Source organism: Canis lupus, chromosome 1 (genome assembly GCF_003254725.2).
Source record: "Canis lupus dingo isolate Sandy chromosome 1, ASM325472v2, whole genome shotgun sequence".
Lineage (NCBI taxonomy): Eukaryota > Metazoa > Chordata > Mammalia > Carnivora > Canidae > Canis > Canis lupus.
The window spans coordinates 20,862,856-20,874,564 of record NC_064243.1 but is presented as its reverse complement, the minus strand read 5'-3'; the positions used below and the strand labels follow the sequence as shown (position 1 = coordinate 20,874,564).

The 11,709-nt window shown below is 39.5% G+C and overlaps 1 long non-coding RNA gene across 1 annotated transcript; it reads left to right on the top strand.

Moving 5' to 3' along the window:
- Nucleotides 1-3,287: 3,287 nt before the first annotated feature.
- Nucleotides 3,288-11,433, top strand: LOC112644089 (uncharacterized). The gene is made up of 2 exons (XR_007412030.1): nucleotides 3,288-3,521; nucleotides 9,303-11,433. It is a non-coding gene; the product is annotated as an uncharacterized LOC112644089 (long non-coding RNA).
- Nucleotides 11,434-11,709: the final 276 nt, after the last annotated feature.

Here is an 11,709-nt window from a genome sequence, read left to right as displayed (position 1 = left end):
CATTGGTTTTATTTAAAAGGTGTTTCTCCAGGTGTTGCACTGAATTGAAGGCCTATTGCAATGCAAAAAGTTACAAAGCTGGGTCAGTGCAGGCAGGTGGCAGTGCTTCTACAGAGTCTGGCACTACTTGGTCAAATTAAGGACAAACACATCTGTGCCTCAGCAATTCCCCTAATCGAGAGAGAGAGAGAGAGAGAGAGAGAGAGAGAGTCTCAAAGAAATTTTGCCTTGTCTCCATCAAGTACTTGTACAGGTGTTGATTGCAAACTTATCTGCAGTGACCAGAGCTAGAGACAACTTGGATATCCACCTGGGAGAGTAGATAGCTCAAGGGGAGGCTGCGCAAAAAGTGGGTAGATTAACGTATGGAGTGCAGTATCCCTGGGTCTTAGAGGCAGAGCCAGAGCAGTAAGAATCTGAACAGTCGTTCTCATTTTGCAAAACCACGCTGTAAGGTGGAGTAGAATGGGAGCAAGCTGGGGAGATGAAAGTGAATAAGGGAAGAGCCACGAAGAACCAATAATGATGTTGTGCTGTGAACAGAGGAATAGGAGTCACACACCCATCCACACCTAGGTGAAGAGGGAAGAAAGAGATCGGTGGGGATGGCAGTGAGCAAGGAAAAGGGCAAAGGGATGGGGCAGAGAGCAGACGCGGAGATTGGACCTCAGGACAGTCCAGTTTGAGGCTAAAGGCAGGATGCACCCTGAGGAGGCAGGAAGCAGGGGTGAGCGGTTCAGGTCGGGGTTCCTTCGTGCAGAACTGGAAACTCTGACGCGGGCTCTCAGGTGGAGTTCAGATGGAAGGGAGCCCCAAGAAGCTCGGGCTTGAGGGAAGTCTCGGGAGGTGGGCCTTCCCTGACGGGTCCCTTTTGAAGACCTAGAAGAGGAAGGCTATGCCGGTCGGTGCAGGAACAGTACGAGGGCAAGTAGCCCTAGCCCGTGGGACTGGAAGACAGTGGTCCCCGCGCCCGGACATGAGCTTCAGTTCGCTGAGAGATACCCGGTGCAGGAGGAGACAGAGCCCGGCCTGGCAGGAAAGAGGAAGCTGGCGATGAAGGGCCGACCTGGAAGTCGGATTATGAGGCAGTAGATGAGCCGAGGGGGAGCTGGAGAGCCCGCCAGCAGGAGGCCCCCGGGGCTGCTGCAGGGAACCCCAGTGAGGTAGTCTTGAGCTGGGGTGCAGGCGGGGGCACGGCCGGAGGGCACCAGGTCTCAGGATCTGGCGGCTTGGCTAGACTCGAAGAACTATTAAAATTGTTGCCACTGTTTCAGGAATTTGGGACATTATTTTAATATGAAAATATGATGCTGTTTTGAAACGTGAGGCAGCATAGTGTGGTGGCGAAAGTTGGATTCCAGAGCCAGACCTTCCCAGCTTCCACCTGGACCAGCTGCTGAACCTCTCTGTGCCCCCGAAACGCTGCTTGTCTATGAAATGGGGAAACTGTCTCTTAGGACTGTCCTGAGAATTAAATGAGCTAATGTTCATAAAGTGCTTAGAACACTGCTTGGCACTCAGTGAGTACTAGTTAAGTGTTTGTTAAATAAACATAAATAAATGACTCTTCGTAGGGTTAGGATACAGATGTCTTTTTTTTTTTCCTACTAAACAAATGGTGCTGGAGGGCTTCTGTTAAGGGAAGGTGTTGGTCTCTAAGCATCATGGATTAGGAGATCCAGCTGGATTAGGATAGGGCTTTGTGGTCTCCATTTTGGATTTAGGGCCTGGAAATCCTTAGGAGACAGAGTCTGGTTTCTAGGGCCTACAGCCCTAACACCCGAACCTGGGGGAATTCTTTTTTTTTTTAAGATTTTATTTATTTATTCATGATAGACATAGAGAAAGAGAGAGAGAGAGAGAGAGAGGCAGAAACACAGGCAGAGGGAGAAGCAGGCTCCATGCAGGGAGCCTGACGTGGGACTCGATCCCGGGACTCCAGGATCACGCCCTGGGCTGAAGGCGACGCTAAAGCGCTGAGCCACCCGGCCTGCCCACCTGTGGGAATTCTTAATATTCTGGATTTTCTTCTCTCCACAGCTCCTCAGTCCCCGGAGCAAGCTCTTTTTTCTGGCTGACCTGGATTTTATGGCAAACACACCTACCTGGAGAAAGTGTGCAGCCCTCCCTGTTGAGACACAAGGTGCTGAGTCACAAGGAACTGGAAGGCTCCAGATGCCCAGGCGTGGCCCTGAGGGTGGTGTGGGCTTTAGGTGAGGCGGGACCTACACACTCCCTGAGGCTCGGGGGAGAAGGGATGGAATGAGCCCAGGGCATTTAACACTACGCCTGGTGAGGAACATTTTCAAACTCGTTTCCATTGAATTACTTTTCACACAGTATTTAAACCTGAATTGTTATTATCAAAAATGGGAGAGAAAAAAATCCCCCAACTTCCTCTATTACACTTCCTGGCCTTGGGGATGCCAGGTGTTTACATTTCCTCTTTATCTTCAGTTTACTAATTAATTAATTTATTTATTTATTATTTTATATTTTTTAAAGATTTTATTTATTTATTCATGAGAGACACACAGAGAGAGGCAGAGACACAGGCAGAGGGAGAAGCAGGCTCCCTGCAGGGAGCCCGACGTGGGACTCGATCCCAGGTCTCCAGGATCACGCCCTGGGCCGAAGGCCAGGCGCTAAACCACTGGGCCACCCAGGCTGCCCCCTAAATTTTTTTAGCTAAGAAATAATTGTGAAATGTCACCTCTCCACTATTCCTTTCCCCAAGGAACTCAAATCTTGAAAGAGAGCTGTGTATGTAGATAATTAATCACAAGTACTGGCTGACTCAGTAGCCGCTCAGAGGCAAGACAGAGCAATGGAGCAAGCAGAGGGCAGGGGAAGCTCTGCCTGAAGGTGCTTGGAAAGGCCCCTGTGGGCGGCAGTATGGCTGGGGTTTGGAAGAAGAGTGGAGGTTTGCTAAGAGGAAGACATGGGGCCCAACGTACTCACTGGTTGTGTGACGTTGAGCGAGTCCCGTACACTTCCTTGTAAGTGAAATGGAGTCGCTCCATTTACAAGTTGCCTGCTTGTAAATGCAGTTGTGAAGGTTTAGATGATAAAATGTAAGCATTGCATGAAGTGCTTAATTCAGGCCTGGCACAGGATGAGTTCAGTGAATGCTTGCTGAATGCATGCGTGCATGAGTGCGTGAGTGTGCACAGGTGCAGTCACGAAAGGTCAGGGCAAAGCTGGCAATACAGGATCACTGCCTAATTGTTGTCTAGGTAATTAATTCTCACCCAGTATTCTTTTTTTTTTTTTTTTTTTTTAGGGGGGATGTGCAAAGGAAGAGGGAGAGAGAGAATCTTAAACAGGCTTCACACCCATTATGTGAACCTGGGACTCGATCTCTCAGCCCTGAGATCATGACCTGAGCTGAAATCAAGAGTGGGATGTTTATGTTTTACCAACTGAACCACTCAGGCGTCCCAGCCCTGATATTTGTGTTTGGGTTTTCTCATGCTGATCATTTGCCTGAACCCCAGACAGAGATTCAGTCTGCAGAGCCAGTAAGTCTTGCCTTCTGCCCAGGCATTCTGAGCCTTCAATAGAAATTTGGGTGTAAATCCCATCTTCCTCTAGCTAGTGGGCAAGTCTTCAAGTATTTGCACCACTCCTTTTTTCCTACCAGAAAACAACCGTGCTGCCTTGATATATCTTGATGCAGGTCACCAGAGTGTCTAGTTGTATTGTTCTATCCATAAGAAATTAATTTTCTAAGTATCTTTCCCTCTCCTGCATCCCCTAATTTTTCTTAGCCTCTAATGTGACACAGTGAATATAGTAAGTATTTAATTACCATTTTTTGGGTGGATGAATGGCAAGCCACCAACTTATCTCAAGGCTTGTGAAGTATCACTAAAGGCTTTGGTATTTCATCAGGAAAATGGAGTAATGATACTTAATTCAGGGAGGTATTAGGAGGATTAGATAAGATCAGTATGGTATGTTCTAGAAAAGGTAACCTTTCCCAAGAAATGTCAATAATATTAATGACTGGTTGTGACTGAGTTAGAAGCCAGCCAAGTGTGGAGTAGTGCCCATGTAGTGTGCCCCAGTGACATTCTACAGCAAGGGATGAAAGGTTTGTTTCCTTACCACAGATCTACACCGGAGCTGCCCTCCTGCAGCCTTCTCTTGATGGGAAAGAAAAATAACCCCTTAATTTCTTTAGGTTGTTGTTTTCTGTTGGAAGGGGCAAGAGAGATAGCTTCTTGAACAAATATGCAGATAGATAGTTTGTTCACTTTCCCATCTTGATTTTGTTTTTTTTTTTAAAGATTTTATTTATTCATGAGAGACACACACAGAGAGAGGGAGGCAGAGACACAGGCAGAGGGAGAAGCAGGCTCCACGCAAGGAGACCGATGTGCTACTCGATCCCGGATCTCTGGGATCACGCCCTGGGCCGTGAGCCACCCAGGGATCCTGATTTTTTTTTTTTTTTTTTTTTTTTTTTTGGCATAGTCATTGTGGTGGTTTGATTTTGACTTGACACTTAAAAACTTCTTTTACAATTTCTATGCATTTTGAATGATTATCTTATCCAGTTTAAATCAATAGGAAATGCAAATCTAAATACTGTATTGGATGAAATCTTTTAAATATGGTATCTGGTTATCATTTTGATCACTCAGCACAACATGATGAACTATAATAATAACCTGGCCTAAGAAAATTATTAAGATGAGAGAGTTGGAACTGTCATATTGGTTGTCATCACACTGAAGAACTGCAGCAGAAATACAAAAGTGTTTTGATTAGTATCAGATCACAGTGACATTTCAGTCATGGAAGTATTTGAAGTGGGTAACTTGATCAATAAATTAATTTTGTTATAATCTTAAAGACTCTACTATGATTCATTTTATAACATGATGACATACTAACTGGATTCTTTCTGCTAAAAAAAAATTACCAATTGTTAAAGGACTGTCAGCCGTTCTTAATTAATATAGATAGATAGACTTCCAGATTCTTTTGGCTTAAAATTCTGCAAATGTCAAAAGAGCTTTAGTAGGAGATGCTCAACATATCAATAAGAGTTACCTGTGTTTCTTTGCACATTGTAATAATCCAGGTGCACTCTGCTCTAGCAGTTGGTCTGTGATGCAATAAAAGGATAAAATTTGTTCTTTAGAAATAGAGAAAGTTTGAATTTTATACTGAAAATTTAGGACATGATAAATTAGTTGTTCATTCTTCCTTTGGCTCTTGTAGCAGTTAATTAATAATAGGGTAGATCTTTGATATTGTTTTATGGGGGGACTACATGACATACAATGTGAAATTTTATCTACTCAATGGTTATGGACTCCAGCGCACAGTCTAAATATGTATATTTTAGTGCTACAATGCGATATTAACTTTTTTAAAAAGCTCAAGTAAAATGTGTTTTATTCAACTTAAATATGTGTTCACTAGAGATACTAAATTAATTTTTAAATTCTTTAGCTTATCCAGTGGTCCTGGTTAGTACTAGTGAATCTTTATTTTTTTTTTTTCAAAGACTTAAAATTTATTTACTTGAGAGAGAGAAAGAGGAAGCAGGAGGAGGAGGAGAGACAAAGCGACAAGCAGACTGAGCATGCAGCCTGAGGCAGAGGTCGATCTCATGGCCCTGAGATAATGGCCTGAGCTGAAACCAAGAGTTGGACGTTTAATGGACTGAGACACCCAGGTGCCTCAGTACTAGTAAATCTTCTAATTCAGATAGGTTCCTTATAGCTAAGTGACCACAGGTCCTAGTGTGCATGGAGTAGTGTTGTTTCTGTTAAATTAAATTATTAATACTGTTTCCCTTTGCTTTCAAAAGTATTTTGGTTTGGATTGATGAATTATATGATCACTGTACTTTTGCAGTCCCAGAAGCCACTTGGCTTAGTTTCAGCATGGAGGGGTAAAGCATTGTCTCCTACTTCTTTGTAGAACAAAATCTTCCCCTAGATTTTTCACACCTTTGATGTTCTATAAACCCCAAGGCTACTTTACTTTGCTTTTGTGGATTCCAATGGAAACTTTTAGCTAAAGGATGCATTTATAAGAGAACTTTAGAAATGATCAAGAAAGTGTTTTAATACATAATATATATTTTACTGTATTCCAGTAAATGAATTACATGATCGAATTTTGACTCTTTCATTAACCATTGACCATTTAGCACCTTACTTGATGATTGGGTATAGTAGGAAGTGAATAGCGCTGCTGAATGAATAAGCAATTTAAATACTTACCCCTTTTTTAATTTAAGAAAATTGAAGTTTCTTCACACATGCAATTTTCTTCCTAAATATATAAGGATACTCCATGATCACCCTTTGAATCATTGTTTAGTACAATATTTCTCAAACATTGATAAAGATTACTTGACATTTGGCCAAAAAATCAGATTCCCAGGGATCCCTGGGTGGCGCAGCGGTTTGGCGCCTGCCTTTGGCCCAGGGCGCGATCCTGGAGACCCGGGATCGAATCCCACGTCGGGCTCCCGGTGCATGGAGCCTGCTTCTCCCTCTGCCTGTGTCTCTGCCTCTCTCTCTCTCTCTCTGTGACTATCATAAAATAAAAAAAAAAATAAATAAATAAAAATAAAAATTAAAAAAAAAAAAAAATCAGATTCCCAGATCCTGCCCCTAAAAGTCTGGTTTAGGAAGTTTCACATGGCTCTGGATATATAATAGGCTCCTTTCCAGCTCCAGGTCTTTGAAATCTTTGTTTTACTTGTTTTCAAAAGGACAATTGCTTGACTTTCTACCAGGCTCTCCATTTTCTACAAAGTCATGGTTAATAACCTAGTTATTTATACAACTCTAATATTTCTTTATGATAACATGGTTCTTCCCAAAAAGGAATTCTTAAAACTTTCACATGGGAGCCAATTTTTAGCTGTTCTATTACTACTTAGAAAATTAGAAAACTTGTACTTTTTACATATCAATACATACATAATTGAAAAACTTAGTATTCATTAAGATTTTTAGCAATTTTGGAGTAACAATTTAATATCCTGTTCAAATAATTCTCTGCAGTTATCATAATTCAAGCACAAGTCAATAAATCTGCATTTGATTGCATTTAACAAGTTATGTTTTTAAAATGTTACATATACATTTTGTGTTAACTGCCTAGATTTTTAGTGTAATGTGTAGATTTGCCATAACTCAAAGATTTCTACATAACTTTGAATGTCAGAAAGTAATCTGTGAGAGAAATCTAGGCCTGGGCAGCAAACTAGCAAATCCTTCAGATTGGCCTCTTTAATTTCTTATGAATTTTTTTTTTTTTTTTTTTTGGTAAAGAATTGTATTCAGATGAAATATTTAGAATTCAGTTCTATACAATGTTATTTGACTATGTTTTTAGAAGAAATAATTCAGTATTGGCAATAATTTTATGATTGCCTTTTATGTAACTGTGCATGCCTGATTAGAGATCTTCATTTGGGAGCAGCAATGGAAATGTGCTGAGTGGTATCAGTACAAATTTGAATGGATAATTACATTTTGTGAGGAAAAATATTTTTGTCCCTATACCCTGAAAAGGAAATTACAAGGCAGAGAAATTATTCTCTTGATTCTAGATCAGCACTCCCTGCCCTGAAGATGGTCTTCATGGACCTTCTAGCTTTGCAGCTCTCTCACTGTGTCTTCATAGTGTCAAGATACTCAGATGAAAAGGTCCTGTGTTTTTATCTGGAAGCTTGATTGTTTCACTCGCATATTTAGGTTTTATGATCCATTTAAAATTCATTTTTATATATGGCAGGAGGTAGGGTTAAACATTGTTTCAATATGGAGATTTTTTTATGTACAGATAATTATAAAGATCATCTTGGCTCTACTGACTTGATGCCTTTTTTTGTAAATCAAGAGACTGTATATTTGTGGGCCTGTCTTAGGACTCATATCTGTTCCATTGTTCTAGTTATCTGCTCTTGTACCACTACTACCCTGTCTTAATAGCTGTAGCTTTATAATAAATTCTGAAATTAGGTAGTCTTAAACATTGCTCTCTCAGTTATCTTGGCTATTCAAGATCCTTTGCATTTCTATACAAACTTTTAGAATCAGCTTGTTGATTTCTTTTAAAATACTTCTGCAGTTTTGACTGGGAGATTATTGAATCTGTATATTAATTTGTAATAATTTATATCTTAGGACCTAAATTCTTTAAATCCATGAACATGGTGTATTTTTTTTCTTTTATATTGGTCTCCTTTAACTTTTATTAGCAGTGATTTGAGATTTTAATATAGGGATTGAGTACTTTTCTTCTTAGATTTATTTCTAGATGCTTTTTGTATTGTTTTAAGTGGCATATTAAGTTCAATTTTAAGTGTTTTCTTGCTATTTTATAGAAATTCAGTTGACTTTTGTGTTCCTACCTTGTATCCAGTGACCTCATTAATTCATTATGATATTTTCTTTGTAGATTTTTTCAGATTTTCTATAAACTCAGTCATGTCATTATTCTTTTTTTCAAGTTTTAAAATTTTGTTTTCTTAATGCACTGGCTATGACCTCCAATGTAATATTGAATGAAAGTGGTAAAAGTAAACATCTTGCTAATTTGGGGCAAAGTGTGAAATATTTCAACATTAATTATGACGTTAACTTTAAGTTTTATGGAGCTATTATTTATCAGATGATAGAAAATCCTCCTATTACTAGTTGGCTGAGAAATTTTATCATAAATCGTTATGAAATTTTTGGATTTTTTAATATATTTTTGGATTTAATTTACAATTAGTTTAGTTTAAAAGCTCTTTTAAATTTTAAATTCCATCTTTTCAAAGCTCTTTCCTTGTTTTTTTGTTTGTTTGTTTGTTTATTGCAGTGGGAGAAGTGGCTTTTGCAATTTACTAAATCCAGAATCTTACTTTACCTCTTTAGATCTTAGTTTTCTCATTTTGAATATAACCCCAGAGTTGTTCTTGATAAGCCTTAAAATCTCTAGAATTTTCATAGTGGGAGTTTTAAAAATATGATCTCCCTACACCAGATCGCAATGTAATAGTATTTAAGAAATGTATTAAATATAACGAGGATGAAAAGTAATGCTTATTTCTGTATTTTAGCATCAATAATTATATAAAATAATTAAATGTAACTTAGGATGACATAACTAGATTTTCATGTTTTGAGAATAAATATAATGAATGTATTCTTTTGTTCTTTAATCAGGTTTCAAATGATCTTATTTGGTCAAATATGTCATATTTATATTTGTCAGACTGTATTACCTTAGGCAGCAAAAATAATAGCTTCTTTTTCCCTCCATTCTTTTCTATGCAGTTATTCCTGAACCCAAGAAACCATGAAGCTCACAGTTCATCATGTCAGTTTCCAATATCAACTGATGTAACTGGTGATGTTGGTAGTGATTTAACTGGTGTCTGCACCAACACAGGGACGGACACTTGGACACTCAGAATTTCCTAACAGAGAATTCCAACATTGTCAGATAATGTTTGGGGCAAAACTGTTTCTCCAGGTTATGATGTAATCCACACGGAAATACTCTTAATCTAATATTCTGAAGGAAAACAACCAAATGAACATTACTATTGTTCTTTTGAAAAATCTATAGCATTCTTTGAACATGTCAAGTCACTGAGAGGGAATGCAAAAGAGGTAGGTTTATGGGAGTCTTCACTGAAAAAGCTAATGATTTTGATGGAACAAAAGAAGATATACAGAATTAGAGAAAATATATAAGAGTCAAAGGAAGAAAATAAAGCAAAGTTTTAAGTTCTCTTTGTTTGAAAGGCAGAGTAGATGGTGACAGCAACTGTATTGGCAGTGAGATAACATTGTAAGATGGAAGATGAAATCATGTGTTAAGGCCTGGGGACCTAATCTGTGGGTCTCACTTCTTCCCTTCCTGCCTCTGAGCCTAACTGTGGACCTCCTGTTAACCTTCTCATTTTGACCTCATGTGTTTTCAACCTTGACTCAGAAACATTTAGCACCATCTTGGTTTGGTGCCCAGAAACAGATTTCCTGAATTCCTGACTCTGTTTCTTGTTATTTTCATTTTTTCACCTTGAGGTCTGATCTTTTCCCATAAGGGAAGAACTTGGTTTTGACTGCTGACGATGCCTGACAGTTTGGTTCAGTGCTTCTAGCTCTGGACTACACCCAGATTAATTATCAATCTGATTAATCTGTTAATGAATCTGTTTAATCCTGCTGTAGAGACATTTTGAAGAGACTGACAGATTAAGAGAAGATAAACTCTTTATGTCAAGAGACATTGTGGAAGGATGCTTTTGATAAGAATTATTTAGAGAATATGTCTCTGATGACCCAAAGAGGTGAAAGTTTCTTTAGATGCCTTTACTTAGCCATAGATGGGCAACAGTGTGTGGTCTAGGAAGTTTAGAATGTAACGTAGCTAGTTAGTGGCAGTAATAGTACTGGAGCACAGGTCTGAATGTGAATGTCTGGTTTAGATGAATTTCTATTAATCTTGTTCTTTTATTTTTTTATTTTTTATTTTTAATTTTTTTAATTTTTTAAAAAGATTTATTTATTTATTTATGATAGACATAGAGAGAGAGAGAGAGAGAGACACACGAGAGAGAGAGAGCCAGAGACACAGGCAGAGGGAGAAGCAGGCTCCATGCTGGGAGCCTGTCGCGGGACTTGATCCCGGGGCTCCAGGATCATGCTCTGGGCCAAAGGCAGGTGCTAAACCACTGAGCCACCCAGGGATCCCCATATTTTTTTATTTTTTAAATAAGATTTTATTTATTCATTCATGAGACACACACACACACACACACACACAGAGGCAGAAACAGAGGGAGAGGGAGAAGTAGGCTCCTCGCAGGGAGTCTGATGTGGGACTTGATCCCAGACCGTGGGGTCCTGCCCTGAGTAGAAGGCAGATGCTCAACCGTTAAGCCACCCAGGTATCCCTATCTTGTTCCTCTTTTAAAAGATACAAACAAAAAATGAGGATAATTGTCTTTTTAATCTAAGAAATGTGTAGGCCTTCCTCTCCTTCACCTTTGACTTCCTTTCTAAGGGCTAGACAACATAGGGCAGGAAGTAACCATTCATCCTTGGGCTCTCTTATTTGGTGCCCTGAATTCCCTCAGCCTTGGTACCCAGTGCCTTTGCACTGCTCCTGATTGCCTGTGAGCATCGTTCACAACACCCAAATGAGGGTTTATTTTCTGAAACAGAGTCCCATATTTTGGGACATTTAAGAGCTAGTCTGGGGACGCTTGGGTGGTTCAGTGGTTAGAATCTGCCTTTGGCTCAGGGCAGCATCCTGGGGTCCCGGGATCGAGTCCCATATCAGGCTCCCTGCAGGAGCCTGCTTCTCCCTCTGCCTGTGTCTCTGCCTCTCTCTCTGTGTCTCTCATGAATAAATAAATAAAATCTTTAAAAAAAAAAGTATGGAAAAAGAAAGTATGGGATTTAAATTCAAGACTCTCCGATCTCAAGACTTAGGTGTTATACACTATGCAGTATTTCCTCTACAATATTGCACATTGTGTATGTGCAATACTTTAGAATTTACAGAAGTAAATTTACTGACATTAATCCTTATTCTAATTTTATTATGCTGAGTGAAGTAAGTCAGTCGGAGAAGGACAAACATTATATGTTCTCATTCATGTGGGGAATATAAATGGTAGTGAAAGGGAATATAAGGGAAGGGAGAAGAAATGTGTGGGAAATATCAGAA